The 15,546-nt window shown below is 42.2% G+C and overlaps 1 protein-coding gene across 1 annotated transcript in view; it reads right to left on the bottom strand.

Moving 5' to 3' along the window:
- SCFD2 (sec1 family domain containing 2) overlaps positions 1-15,546 on the bottom strand; it is a 189,907-nt gene that overhangs the window by 57,330 nt on the left and 117,031 nt on the right. The window lies entirely within an intron of this gene.

The following is a 15,546-nucleotide window of genomic DNA, read 5'->3' as shown; positions in this document are numbered from 1 at the left end:
TGCTCTCCTGCGAGGTGGCTTGGCACGGGCCGTTCCTCGATAGGAACCAAGCGACACCTCTTGGCGAACGGTGCCAAGACAGCAGCTGGAACCCATTACCGAGCGGGACAAATCCCGTCTAAACAGCTGAATGCCAGGATCCCAGGGTATGAAATAAAGGAGGCTCACAGGACAGCACTGTATAAAAACATGAAGCTTCGTGTGCTGCTGAGCTCAGGTTTTTGGGTTTCAAGGAAGTTTTTTGCTGGCCATTGGAAGCACTGCTATCATTTCATTCTTTTGATATTAATATGAAAGGAGATATTCCCTTGGTAACTTGGCTTTGGACTGTGAATGGTCTTCTGGGGAAGAAAAAAAAGTAGACCAAAAGTACTTCACAAAATAAAAGAAGCAAAAAAGATTATTTTAAAGTAATAATAATTCCGGGAGATACTCAATTTTTGTAGCGTGCTGTCACAGATTTCAGTGGTAAGCAAGAATGTTTTTTACCCCGAAGAATCTGATAGCTTTCTCCCATTTATTTCTCTAATTGCTGGGCAGACCTAGGTTTCAGATAACCACCCCCCCTCCTTTTGTCTCTTAGTGAACAGAGTTAAAATTGATTAATTCTATAGGTTGCCTGTAGGTTGTAATGTCCCTTTCCTTCCCTGTTTCTGAGTACAAACAAGTCCAGCTGAGAAGCACTAACCTCCTCTGTAGCTTACTGAGTACCGAGCTATGGGAAGGAAAACAACGAAGCAAGTGAGATCTGTTTTCATCCCAGAGCTAGTAGAGATTTCCTTCCACTGCTCAGGAAATGCAAATTTTACCCCAAGGTAAGACTGTTTTGTATCTCTGTTGTGACATGACAGGTTTGCAGGCATTTTCAAGAATTACGACTTAGTGAGACTAGAGATAAGTAATTCTGCTCCCAGGAAATTTTCTATGATAATCATGTTGTAGAAAGGCTTCACTCCAATCATGTAAGCAAGCTGAAAGGTGGGAACCCCGTCGATGACTGGCTAATGCTGGAAAGCAATTCAAAGCTTACTTAAAGATGGTTTAGAGGAGAAAGACTTCCATTAGGAAGCAGGAGTCTCCAAAATAGGGTCTCCAAAATAAGGGAACGGCACAAATCTGTTCAAGATCACCCTGCATCTTCACTTACACAAGTCCAAGGCCCTGTTTTACTTCTGCAAAGCCCTTCCTTTTGCTGGTCCCAAAGAGCTGCTACAAAATCACTTATCAGCCTTCAGCAGGCACAGTGGGAGCCTGCGGGGAGGAAGGCACATGCCCCACAGGGGACAGGACACGTGTGGCAGCCTCCTGCAGAGGTGAAACCCCATGCAGGAGGGGCTGCCAGGCATCTCCTGGCCACCAGGATGGACTACAAACACCCTCATTTCCTTCTTAGGTATTCCCTGAAAGGGAAAACGCAGGCTACAAACTAACCCTTACACTGTGGGCTATTTAGTAAGTGTACAGCACGCAACAAACTGCAGTGGATAGAAACCTGTGGATTTCAGGGTCCACCACACGACCTACTGGCCTTGTCTAGGGCATATCGAAGGTGGTAAGGACACAGGCTGTTTAAGATGCAGTACGGTCCATGCCGTAGGTGGTTCTGCAGCCATGCTGTTTTACTTTGCATGTTTGTAGCAAGGGGGGAGCTATATTCCCTAGTGGAGGTGGTGCTCCAGCCATAGCCCAAAATTGAATTAAAGTGAGAAGCACTGTTTGTTTGTGTCTGGGTCAAGAACTGTTGCAATCAGACCTTACATTTCATGAACATGATCAGAAACAGATTCTGTTTGGGGTTTTGTTTCTTTTTCTCTCTCTCTCTTTTTTTTTTTTTTTCCCCAAAATGATTTTTTTTGATTGCACTGAACAGTTTTTTTTTTGCAGTTTTCACAGAAAGGATTTTCTAGAAATGCAATCTCTTCTGTAAAAGAAACCCACAGGCTAAAATCTGAAAATAGTCTCCTTTATGAAAACATTGTGCACAAGTTACACTGACCAAAATCTACTCTGTTCTTGCAGATTTTCTACGCATATTCTTCAAACATTAAAGAAGTCTGTGAAATTTAAAAGTAACAAACAAAAACAAAAACAAAAAACACAATGAAATAGTGGGAAAATGGTAGTATATCCTGCTTCATTTTTGTCTATTTGATTGTATTAGTTGGGTCATAAATGGTTGCCTTGGGATGCAAAGAACTGCAGAAGCTTCTGAGAGCTCAATACTTTCTCCAAATTTGTGCACACACCTGTAAGATTTCTCTCAGAAATTATAAAAAGACACAGCAATGACTTTCCCTCCGTCCCTAACTTTGTACTCAACGTCTCCCTGTCTGTGATCTTGCCATTTCTTTATTCGTTCATCGGCATGTTAGAAACTTGCCAAAAGAAAACAGATTGAAAGTAGAAGCAAATCAGAGTTAAGGTTATACTTAAAAGAAATCCAGATGTATGAGATACTGCTTGCATAGTTAAGCATTCAAACAACTGTAACTCAGCACTACTCTTATTCCATGCTACACTTTTGATTGCACTTACAGCATTTGCAAACCCAAGTTGACTTTAAACCTATTTTTAAGGATTCTTTTTTCCCCCCAATTTCATTTCATGCCGTTACCAAAGGGAGTTAAGACTGCTTCTGTTTACATGCTCAGATTACTTCCAAGAGTGAGTATAACTCTGAATTTAAGGTTTATTATCATTTACCATGCTTGATTTGAAGATAACTGCATAATCCCTGCAATTATTTTATCCTTGTCTTTCACTATTAATATTCTGTAAACATTTCTATGTTAATGCATTATTAATAATGTCATATACAGTATTTCTGTGGTTTGAAGATATGCAATAACAGCCTTATAAACATACACACTTTGACATTATTTTTATGTGCATATTCACTGCTATATCAAAGCAGATGGTGTATGTTCCCCAACTAAGAAAAGCTGATAGTTAGTCAGGGGACCTCTGGAGCTGTGCAAAACATTTAAGATCAAAGAGCAAATCTGGCTCCTCGTACGTCAATTGGAAGTTGACGGCAATAGCTGTGCAAGATTGGCATTTACTGAGAGGGAAGACAGAGAGTCCCCTTGTCATGATGTCTTGGGGCTTTAGGAGCCCCTGATTCCCCCAGAAACATTGCCTTAACGAGCAGTGAAGCAAAAGCCAACAATGCTGTGGGGAGCCTTTCAAGCACCGATGGCTGAGCTGGTGTGCAACACATCAGAGCAACAGCAACCAAGCTGCTTAATTAAAGACAACTCTTGATGTGAATTATTCCAACCCTGATTTCTCCAAAAACTCCTTTTTGCAAGATTTAGCTTATGTTTAACTACAAGAAACTTCAATGCACATTTTAATTTATAAACTCATCAGAGGATTTGACTGACATTACCAGGGATGTAGTTTGAATGAGTGTCATTAGGGAAGGGGCACAACCTTTACTGAACTTGCAAAATGAAGAGGCTCACCTTAAACACCATGCAGCACTTGACTTTTCTTCGTAATTATTCATTATTATTGTTATTTTTTGGTCTTCTGAGACCATCAGGCGACTAACCAGTTAGCTTAGCTCAAGGGCACAGAAGCTCGTATGGTGGAATATGGAGACTTGGAGCAGCTCACGGTGTTTAACACAGCATTACCTACCTACGTCGTTCCACTTTTAAAGAAATAACTGGAAAATAACTCTGCATGACTCTGAGCTCTTGTCTCTGAGACACCAAAACTGACTGGCTAATCTATCATGAGAAGTTGCAAACAGACAGCTTCAGAAGTAGTTCAAACCTCATCTCAAACATCGTGAAACACACGGAAAGATTTCCTTACTCATACAGCAGAAGCTGCATTCAATGGTGACCAATTTCACCATGTAACAGCTTCAGACAAAGCTTAGTTGAAGGCAATTTCGGTAAAAGTAATGGCTGCACTAGGAGGAAATACTCGGGTAGTTATGTCTGAGCTGCTTAAGCCTGTGCAAAGCGTCTTTGCTAGTAACTGTTTACATCTTTGGTTCATCAATTTTTACAATTTCTTTTAGGCAGTCAGTCTTCATGACCTACAATAAGACTGCTTCTGTAGCATGGTGGCCACCAAAGTGTTCACTATTAATGCTTTTCCAGCTTCCTGCAGTCCATCAAGGATGATGACTGGCATGAAATACAGGCCAGGAATAAAGAAAGAAATTTTGGTTCCACTGAGCTCAGAGAAATTTGCCATCAGCTTTAGTGGATTCAGGATTTTAATTACTGCTCCCAGGCCTTCTGGAAAAAAAACAAAACAAAACAAACTCCACAACACACAACCTTATTGTTCTGAACTTTTAAAGGATATAAATTTTAGTCTATTAAATATGAAGTCTTCTTTGAGGTTACTTAACTGCCTTTCATTTAAATAAATAAATAAATACAGGAGAACCTATTATGAGAAATTAGGTAAAAAAAAGTACTTTTTCATTTCTGGAGGAATAAAGATACTAAGACTTGGTAAACAACTACGTAAGATGTACAGTGCATTTTCTAATGTTTCATGAGAAGTTTAACATGTGGTCTTACAGAAACACATGCACACCAGCTGCACAGAAACAAAAATAAACTTGCGAGCTCAAAGGACCTATTTGAAGGTATCTTTTAGGTCAATCATCTGCAAACTACGACTGATTCTGTACTACTTAGTCAATTGAAATCTCTCTGTTTTCAGCTGTTGGCATTAATGGCTAAGTGACATCTCCTGAAAAGTCTCCAACACAAAGAACCTCAAGTACCCGAGTTGATGGCAGCATGGCACCATACTGCCAGGTGGGCCTGCTGGAGGACCCGAAATATTTGACTTTGAGGATGAACAATGCAAAGGTGGCTAAGCACTCACATAGCAGTGATGAGAAGATGCATTTAATAAAGCTAATTGGTTGATTAGGGAGAAGGAAAAGAAATTAAAATGAAGAAATGAAGAAGAAAGAGGACCACAATTGTAATTTTCAGTTTGATGAAGAAAAATGCTTCTTTGAAATGCTCTCCACTACTTGAATAAGGAGAGGGGAAGGTATATTTCATTACCACCCGCAATCCTGGTCCCACCAAACTTGTACCTGCCATAGCCTCAGGTATGTGCCTGGGTTCTTCTCTTGATCCTCCCCATCCCTGATCAGCCAGCTCTCGCATGGTTTCCCAATGTGATCAAAATCCCACACCTCTCTTTGAATTAAGCCCATGACACGCAGAGACTTTTAAGCACATTTTCTACCATTTAAACACAACTTTCTAACTTGCTGCTCTACAAGTAATATGGAGTAGGTCTCAATGAAACTGTATTTCCAGTCCAGGTAAACGGATTAGCTTTTCAGCATTCGTCCAGCACAGCCCTGGAAGGATCATTACACACAGCCCCATCCAAGCCAACGCTGCTGCCAAATCAGCGCTGAATATAAAATCAGTTCAAGCTGGGGCTGCAAAAGGCACCAAAAGGCTTGCCAGCCGCAGGAAATCTAGGAAAGAGGGAAATGTGTTTTGTGCTGTCAAAGAGCAAGGGCGAGCCAACACGATGGTGAACGGCTCGCAGAGCAGGGCTGAGGCCTGAGACACGCTGCAGTGCCTGGGGAAGGGGTCAGGCATCACCACAGCACCCATGGGGTCTGCAGAGGGTGACAAAGAGAGGCGAGGAGCGGGGACACTGCCTGCTCCATCGGGGTTGCTGCTGGGACAGGTCGAGGTAACCCGAGGTGTACCTCTGAGGTCTACGACAATATAACCGTGGTCTGTGGAGGAGCGTGTCCTCAGCATCTCATCTTCTGCAAAGCTGTGAACTGAGGAAGTTTTCAAAAGCGTTTTGTCTTCATAAGTCTCTTCTCAGGCCTCCCCTTGATTTGTACTTAGAACAAACAAACGTGCTCTCCATCAGGGACAGAACAATAGCAAGGGCTAATTCTTCCATGCTGTGAAAGTCAAAACCCCCGAATATTCAATCTTCTGTTACATTTTAAGATAACTGTGCACAGAACTTGTCTATTTTCAAACAGATTTTCTTCACAGCCCTGAGTCTGTCAGGCTTATGGATCCTGCACTTCTTACTGTAGCTGTAGCAGAATTATTCTTACCCTGTCAGCTGAGGAGGTCTGCTTTGTCTCCTTCCAGGAGGCTGTGAAATGGCAGTACTTTTATCATCTTTGCAGGACAAAAAAATACAAGTGATTTTTTCAAAGTATCTTCTATATTCACATAAATGTTTTGCCTTTTTTTTTTTTTTTTTTTTTCCTGTTAAACTCTAAGCATTTGTTTCCCATATTCTGGAAAGGATTTTGTGCAGCGTATACCTTTCATGTGCTGCTACAAAAATTTAGTTTTGTATACTCAGACACTCAGCAGTTAAAAGGATTTAAGATTTACTGTTTATGCTACAATAAAAAGCAGAAAAACAAAGTTTCCTAGAACAACATAGCAATCAAACAAATGGTAATTAGGTTTAATTATTCTCTTGCTGCACTGCTCTTCAAAAAGACCTTGTGATTATGTATTATCAGTAGTAACAGACATGAATTGCTGCTTAAGTAATTATAAAAATACGAAATTGCAGAAAGTTGTTTCCTCCAGCAGATAATTTTTATAAATCATACTTTTCATTATATATTCCTCCTGAGCACACGATGAGATTTTATCCATTTTCTATGCCTGGACTGCACTATTCCTCCTTCCAGCATGAAGATAAGCCAGCCCAACATCCAGGCTTTTGGCCATTCAGGCATATGGCTGCACCTGTTAATCAAGAATAAATGTCTAGCGGACTGAAGGTTAATCTGCAAACAACCAGCATACAAATACCATGAGCACAGATAAAGGCTTTGAATGCACAATTTTGGCTGACACGAGATCACACCAAGAGCTGAACAGGTACCAGAGAAGGAAAAACTGGCAACAGCGACAAGAGATGCTGGGAGATGTCATCAGCCAAACCAAGACTTCCTAATCAAAGATCCCATGTGAGCTGCCAGGAGTTCAGTGTAAACCACATGTAAATGTATCATGTTCATGCACGTCTCCAAGGGCTGTTGAATGTTTTTGTTCCCTGCATTTCTGCATGTTCTACAAATAAATCATCGTGCATTTAGGAACTGCGTCTGGCCTCCCCGCTTCCCTAACTCCAAAACATTTCTGTTGCCAGTGCTACCATATGATCAAGAAAAGCACCATCTGCCTCTTCCAAATGTGGTCTTATTCATTTACCACTTCCACCTTACAGTTTGCATATGCTGCTTGTCACATATTTGCTCCTTTCCCCCAAAGTTCTCTTCAAAGCAGAGAAAACGAAAAAAAAGCCACCAAAATGACATACCACATGTTAGCCATGATGCAATTTCTTTTTTTTTTTTCAGGTTAGCAGGCGGTGATTAAACTGCCCTTTTTTTGTCTCTTGCATGCCATCATCGCTTCAGATATGCATGCAAAAGCTCTTCCCTTTCATTGTGACTTTTTGCTAATTCATTTCAGAATTTTCCCAACAGGAACAAGCACTTTCACTGAACTCAGAGAGCATTTTCAGCATCGTTTTGCAGCATTTGCTCTCAGCTGCAGTTTCTTCTGGTGCTCAGATGTCTGAAAGCTTACAGGCTCAACTGGCAGAAGTGCCATTCCTTCTAAATTTGGGTAGGTACCAGAACACACCCTTTTCATGGTCAGAAAATTGCTGCTGTGTCTGGACGCAGCAAAGAAGAAAGAAACTTCCAGCTTTTTTGCATCTCTGGAAGATGTATGCCAGAGCAGTTTTGAAAGTTTTCCCTGCTGATTCTTACTTTGTGGTGAAGGAAAGAAGAGGTTGTTGCAGGCAGTGAGTATCCCAGTGCTTACATGGCAAAGGCACAGTGGGGACTGGCTATTTTACTTTTAGTTCAGAGAAGTTCATTATGCAGAGACAAACTTGAAACAAAAATTGTGAAATTTTTCTTCATGGATGGAGAAGCAACATTATCATTGCTGTATCTGTACAGTACAGCTCCGTGTATCCAAGAGCAAACCATCCACACCTCAAAGAGTTGGCAATTATGGCACTGCAGGACACAAAAGCACAAATATTACAAGACCTGTGATGTAATGCAACGGCAGAGTGATAGGTCTTTGATCCACTGATATAAAAAGAAGCCTGGGTATCCAGAAATGCTTTTGAGAAAGGTGGCATGGAGGTGCTGGTGTCTGCTCTGGTAGGGTGAGCTCTTGCAGGCAATGCACAGGGCTACCTGCACCCTGTGCACCTCTACTGCTGCCTCTGTGATCCCTCTGAGCTCAGCCCCGGGTCATACAGGTAAGGTCCACCTCAAGCCACCTCCAGGTGATTTTGTTTCTGGGTTTCCACTTTATTCTATAAAAAAAAAAAACAACAAACCTTGGGCAATTGAAGCTTGTCCACAAGATGCCACTACATTGTACCCAAGGGAAATACAGACCCAGCTTCCTCTGCTGGCACACCCCGGTGCTCATCCACAGCCTGTAGCTATGCGCAGGCCTTCATGTTTCTGTGCATGTTTGGCACCTTAGCCTCACATCTAGTGCAAACGCAAGCGAGGCATTAATGATTTGGAGAATGGGCAGTACAAAAGATAAAACATCAGAGAGAATGCCAGGCACAACCACTCCCTCTCAGCATCCATTTATCAGCAGTGCTAACAATCAGACTAGTACCCACCTCCCTTGCAAACAAGGCCATGCAGGATAATCTTTTCATGCATAACAAGACTACAAATCAAACAGCTTATTTTCTGGAATTTCTGGAAGACACAAGCATAAATTGCCCTATAAAGTAGAAAAAACAGAACAGAAAGAGAGCCAATGGCTAAATCACGAGGCCTTCACTGGCTTCAGAGACAAGAAGCCATGGGGGAGCACAAATCTGCTCTGACTACTGGAGATGAAATACAAGCACACGGGGCAAAATCCAAATGCACAAAGGTGGTTTGATGTCCCCCGAGAGGTAGAGCAGAAGAACATTTGAAGGAAGGAAGAAGCGAAAAGAGGAAAGGAAGGAAGGAACTGCACGGAGATAACAATGAAAATCAGAGATACTGCTCAGTGCAAGGAAGTCTATCCACAGGTACCACTTAATGGGGGCGATGCCCTTTTGCCGTAGCCTTCACTAGGAAAGATAACATAATCAGATGGTTAAAATGGTCACAGACAGACTAGAGGAAAAACAGACTAGATAAGTTAAGATGTTTTCGTGTCAGCTGGGCCAGATGAATTGCACCTGAGAGAATTTCGAGAAGCCAGCGAACTAATCACAGACCCATTAGAGGCTTTCCTTGAGGCGGCACAGACGACGGCTGAAGTTTTACAAGGCCAGCAGAAGGCAAGCACAGCGCCTGTCTTTAGAAACGGGAGTTGCAGGAGCAGGCCAGGCTTAGGAACAGCACCACACGACTGCAGGAAAAGCATGCCTGGCGCTGGGAGTTACAGGCAGGAGCATCACGCAGAAGCCACACGAGATCACCTTATCCTCTGCTCCGCAGGGACACGGCTCCGCTGCGGTGCTGCTCCCGGCCTTGACCACTGTGAAGAAGCACGTGGAAAAGCTGGAGACAGTCCAAAGCAAAGCACCCCAAATCACCACAGAGCTAGCAAGCATGATGTATGAAGAAAGCGTAAGAGACCTTGATTTGTTTAGTCTGGGGCAGACGAGAAAGGAAGTGACAGGGCAGCATTTTTCAAATATTCTTCTCAGCCGCCCTCTAGCTAACAGAAAAAAAAAACATTTCTATGTGCACTGAGGCTAGGGTTAAGTTGCAGGAAGATTTAAGATACTGGATACTAGGAGAAGCTTGTGTAGTAAGAGGAGTCAAGCACTTGATTCTCCAGGGGAGTTTTGGAAGCTCTCTCACTGGCAGTTTTTAGGGACTAGACAAACATCTGGCAGGAGTGGTTTAGGTAGCACCGATCCTGCCCTGGGTCAGGGGGAGGCACTGAGGGATGCCTCAGGGTCCTGTCAGGCTCCTTTTCCTCTGGTGCACAGGACCTGGGACTTTGGGGCACGGTTCTCCTTCCCCTCACCTCTCTGGACACACACGTGCACATTAACACAGGCACCCCTTAAGCAGATCTGTTAGCTAACACACAGATCAGTGCTACACATCCCTAATTCAGCTTATGGACCTAAACCGAGTCTGTCAGGCAGAGGACAAGGAGCCTGGGCGATACGTTTGCACTGCTGGTGGGGAAGGACATGGGATTGCAGCTAGGATTTCACCCCAGGATGACCAGCCGGCCCTAAAGGGAACAGGAACACGATATGCCAGACGCAGCAACCTCTAATGCTTCCAGATGTGCTCCTAGTGAACCCGGCAGTAAAAGTCTGGTAAGAATTTGTCAGTGCTGTAATCTAACTAGAGGATTTGTCGTAATGAGGAATAACTTTTACAGAATGTTCCTGGTCCAACCTGACACGTTGATAAGCATGGGTACAGCGACAACACTCGTCCTGCCCCTTTGAAGTTTCCCTGCCCACAGGGAAGACCTGCTTGAGCTTGGAAAATCATTTAAAGGACTCAATTAAACTTTTGCTTAGTATATTAAGAGGATGGCATAGGAGGTACAATTTTGTAAGACAGTTCTGGAATGGGAGAAAACAAAACCACTGCTCCAGAAATTAGCCTGGGAGTCAGGAAACACTGTTTCTAGCCCTGGTTTTGTCACCATTCCCTTTGTTTTCCTGGATGCCTCACAGCCCCTGTCTCCATCTGCACGTACACAATGAGACGGAAGCAACCACTGGTCTTCGTACAGAATTTTGGGGTGCGAGATGGAAAATACTGAGTCCAAGTCCTGCATCTAACGAGTGAATCCAAAGGTGTCGCTGATCAGCTGGATATTGTCAGCATCTTACAGGCATGAAGAAGAGGGTGAGACCTTCCTCCCTGCACTGGCATCATGTAAGGGACTAATGTGGCACGAGGCAGTCCTACAGCTCTTCGCTTCCTCAGGAAGATGTGGTGGTACAAAACTGACAGATTACCCTGATACTGCCCTTCAAGGCATGTGTTCATAACTGCTGGCATATAGAAAATGGTGGCAGAAGAAGAAGCTGACGCAGAAATGCTAAACAACTTTATACTCCCTTTAGCAGGTGCTTTATTACATCAGGTATGGCCAAGCTTGTTTTGCTTACGCCAGAGGACAATCCCATCCCCAGAACAGTCCAGCAGCTAGGAAGGCAAAGGAAGGTGCAAAAGCCACTGAAATTCAACGGAGTCATTCCTCATCATTTTTTGACTTCTGTCTCTGCTTCTGAAGAGCAACAGCCCCAAACTGCACCCAGTGTTCATCCATTCTCTGGGTAATTTTGTGATAAAGCAAGAGGTTTTTTTTTTTTTTTTTTTTTTCCTTTTTGTAAAAAGAGATTTGGTCAGGGGAAGAAAGAAGAAAAAAAAAAAAAAAGACACTAATTTTCCTAGACAGATACATGTAAGGTAGAAATATAAAATTGTGGCCACGAAGGATGGAAAATTCCTACAGAGCAGTCCTTCCTTTTTGCCAATAAATACAACAACAGGGAGCAGGATGAACAAAAGGATGCGTGCCTGATGCAGGTGGGATATCTGAAACCCCTCATCTAAAGTCAGATGCAGCCATGTCCTCCTGCTAGAGGAACTCTCCTGGTAGGTTGGGGAATAGTTTGGTTTTCTCATTAGTAAGGGGAGAGGATTCTCAGGAGAATCCTCAGTCTCACTAACTCTTTAAAAAACAACAAAATGGAGCCCTTAATCTGAGACAAGAGGTGAATATGTTTTTCAGCTCATGGTAGATGGCAGCATTCTCTAAGGATGGTGACCATACAGAGACCACAGAGGTAACCAAAATTATGGGATACATTCTCAGGTGGACTAAAACATCACAGATGCTCTATAGATACACAGAGCTACACCACCTTATTCCTGTTAGGAATCTGCCAGTTGTTCCACACTGGCGTACCTGAGAGATTAACGTGTTAAGACATTCAGATGATGTGGTGACAGCTCCAAAGACAAATGGAAATTTTGCTGTTTACTTGAAAGCTCATCATCATTACTTACCACTTATGCAGCATCAATAGTGTATACTTTGGGACCTAACCAAAACTGCCTACAAGTCAAGCTTTGAGATCAGGAACCATCTGCTGCTGTTGTCATTCCAGTAGGTGAGCAGTGCTGTAGCCTCTCTTTTCAGTTTCAGTAAATCTGTGAACACCAAGAGTGGAATAAAACCATTTCTAATTATAGGTTTTGTGCCCCAGCTTTCTATGTAATCGAGTGAAAATAATACATAAAGGTTTTTGGAAAGGCGAGTTAATGTCCTGAAGGGAACACAAACATTTCTACCATCTATAAATCTTAAACTAGGACCAGGCTAGAAGTCTGAGAAAATACATTAATAGACAAAAAGGTCTGCACAGACTGACAAAGCTCGCTTCTTGGAGCACAGCTGCCAACCTCACTGTAAGACTTTTCAGGTGACAGGATTGTCACAAGCCATTGCAGAGTCTAAACCAAGATATTGAATATGTAACAGAAAATCTGAAGCCAATACGATGTTCAAACTGCAAAGTGCACAGCTCCTTTGAATCGTTCTGACCTTGCTCGAATGACCTAGAAAGGCAGAGGATCTGAAATTGCACAAGTGGGAGATGGAGGGGGGTGGATTCCCAGTTCAGTCTGGACCAATTACAAAAGAACATTTTCTCCCTCCCACCTCTTTCTTTAGCTATTTTCAGAACAAAATGCCTTTTTCATACTCTTGCCAAAAACATAATGAATACCATGCATGTCAAAGCCAATAATTAGCACGTACAAGCAAAAGCACAGAAGACTTGGGCATCCTTCTTATGGGTGGGCCTGCCTGCACAGGTACTGCTCCCCACGTAGTTAATTAGATACAGAAAATGGTTGGGATTCTCTGTATCAGAGTTGGTAGCATTCCAGTGCTGGAAGCCACACAGTGTATTGGGTATACTTAGTTTTCCATGTTTCAAACCATTGCCAGATAGTGCCTGCACCGCCTTTTTCAACAACTCAGACTGAAATATCTGCACGTTTTAATGTGCTTATTTTTTCTTTTTGTTAGCCTAAAATATTTTCTGGCACATGACACTCATTTTAGTCTTCAGTTCCTTCAAATTTAAAGCTGGGAGGAATATATAGTAAAGACCACCTCGAATTTTATATGTTTTTAGGGTCCAGCATGTATTGGACTAAATTAGATTGGCAGAATCTGGATGTCCCTCACCGGGAGCCAAAAAAAAGTCTTTGGAGTAATTTGATTTTCACACTTTGTAGACTTTACTAGGTCAAGACACGGGTACTGCAGGATCTTCTTCCTTGTCTACAGACTACGGAAGCAGTACTTGTGACTTTGCCTCATCTCCGTGGTGACTACAAGAAAATGCACGTTGGCATTAGGGAGGAAAAAGCTGCTTAGCTTTCAGTAAAGAGGATTTAAATAAGCTTTATAAAGAGTTACGTTTTGGTGGATGAATTATTTATTCCTACTTTTAGCAATTTACAGGTGAAGAAGACAGGTGTGAGTAAAAGTCTTCTATCTTCAAGGCTGCCAAGTTACAGATGATGTAACAGGCTTGAATTAATGAGCATCTGAAGTAGTTTTCAGCAAAGGGAGACACAAGTGTGGGAACACCAGGTAACTGAGAAAGTGATCACATCCATCTCTGGTAGTGTGCTGATACTTAGGTATGTCTCAATCGCCAGATTTGTACAGAATTAAATTTTGAAGGGGCTCTGAATGCAGAGAAGGAGAAAGCTATAGAAACAAAATAGATAAGCTCATGGTCTGAGGGAGTGAGAGACACCAAGAGAAGTTTCACAGTGACATTGCTGATACAAAAAAGAGGCCATATTAGCATAAAAAGACTCTTTAAACTTCAAAAATTATGGAGAAAGTCATTCCTAATATTTTAGGTTAAATCACTTCACTTCATTATCAGAACATCATATTTTTGAAAGCTTCTATATTGTAATGACCTAGCTTTTAAGCCACAATACTTACCCATTTCCTGTAAAACGTCTGTGCTCCCATCTATTTCAAATATCTTTTAACCTTGTCAAATCTAAATCACAAAATATCCATCTTCATTAAACTGCTATTCCCAGCCCAAGATCCACCTCCAGCTCAGCACTCTCTGGTTGCTGGAAAACAGGATGGCACGTCAGGGAAGGATCACTCCAAAAAGAACTGGTCTTTCTTTTCCTTATACAGGCTACTAGCAGAAACAGACACCAGACTAAGCAAAACAAAAACAAAAAAAAAACACCTTATTCCTGTACACCTTTGGCATTTACAAAGCATGCTCTCAAGACTTCTAACAGTATTAGGTGTAAGTTTTACAATAATAATTTTAAACTACAGAAAAATCTACAAATATGTAAAAGTGCTGAGTCTGGATGTTCACAAAACCTGACTCACTAAATTCCTGAATGAGAACAACAGATGTTTTCCATTTGCTTCTGTGCTACTGTATTTATTTAGCTACCCTTGTAAGAGCAAAATTCAAAAGGAAAAGGGAATGTGTGGTAAAACCAAGAAGGAAATCATAAGAACTGGATTTTTATCAGAAAAAGGCCCCTTTGCTTGAGTGGCTTTAATACCACCATTTCTTTGTGAAAGAAACCCCCAAACACATCAAAGTCCTAAAAGCAATGACCTTTCTGAATTTTTTAAGCACAAACAAGAAAATAATGGATTAAAACCAACTCTTTCATAAAGCAAAATCAAAACTGTAAGTAGAGTTTGACACATTATCTGCGTGGTTTTAGCTTACAGCAAGGTCGACATCAAGTGAAATCAAGTGATGAAGACTGGGTGGGGGGCAGGAATCATGCAAAGGAATCTGGCCCAGCTATCTGTGGTTAAAGCAATTTAATTACTTAAGGGTGTTGTGTAGTCAGTCAGTCTCTACAGCATGGACTAGCAATCAATTACTTCCCTCCGTGGCATTTTTATCATACATTTTTGTGCATGATAAAAAAGAAAACACAGTTGTTGCACTAACATTTTTCAAGTGATATATTAAGCATTTTTTACATGCTCAGAAAAGCATGAACATAAATAAGTTTGCAGTTGCCATAAATTTACAGAAAGAGCAAGTGAATTTTGATTGCTTGATGGAATCTCGGTTATACAAATAAGGTTGCTTAAATAATGTCTTTTGATTAATTTAAAATATGCCCACTTAAAGCTCTGGGCACATGCACAAAGGATTGGCAAAGGCTTCTTACACACACATGTTTCCCAAGGTCTAGAAATAAAGCCTTCCTTGCTTCCCTTCATCCCAAATTCAGCGTCTCCCATCACACCCTCTCATCCATTTAACTTTCCGCCCTTGCCAAGTTCTGGAGAAAGCCTGGGAAACTGGACGCCTCGTGTGGAGTGGCTGGAAGGTCACCCAGTACGTAATTGCTCCCGAGCTGCGAGCCGTGCTCTCAGACTCCTTGTCTTCAGACGGCGGGGTGGTCGGCTTCAGCGCCCTGTCCCGCTCCAGCCCAGGCGAGAGGCAGCCAACACTCGTATCAGCATCAGCAGCAGACTG

This window comes from Anas platyrhynchos, chromosome 4 (assembly GCF_047663525.1).
Source record: "Anas platyrhynchos isolate ZD024472 breed Pekin duck chromosome 4, IASCAAS_PekinDuck_T2T, whole genome shotgun sequence".
Lineage (NCBI taxonomy): Eukaryota > Metazoa > Chordata > Aves > Anseriformes > Anatidae > Anas > Anas platyrhynchos.
Note: the sequence above shows the minus strand (reverse complement) of the source record. Positions and strands in the feature narration are given on the sequence as shown.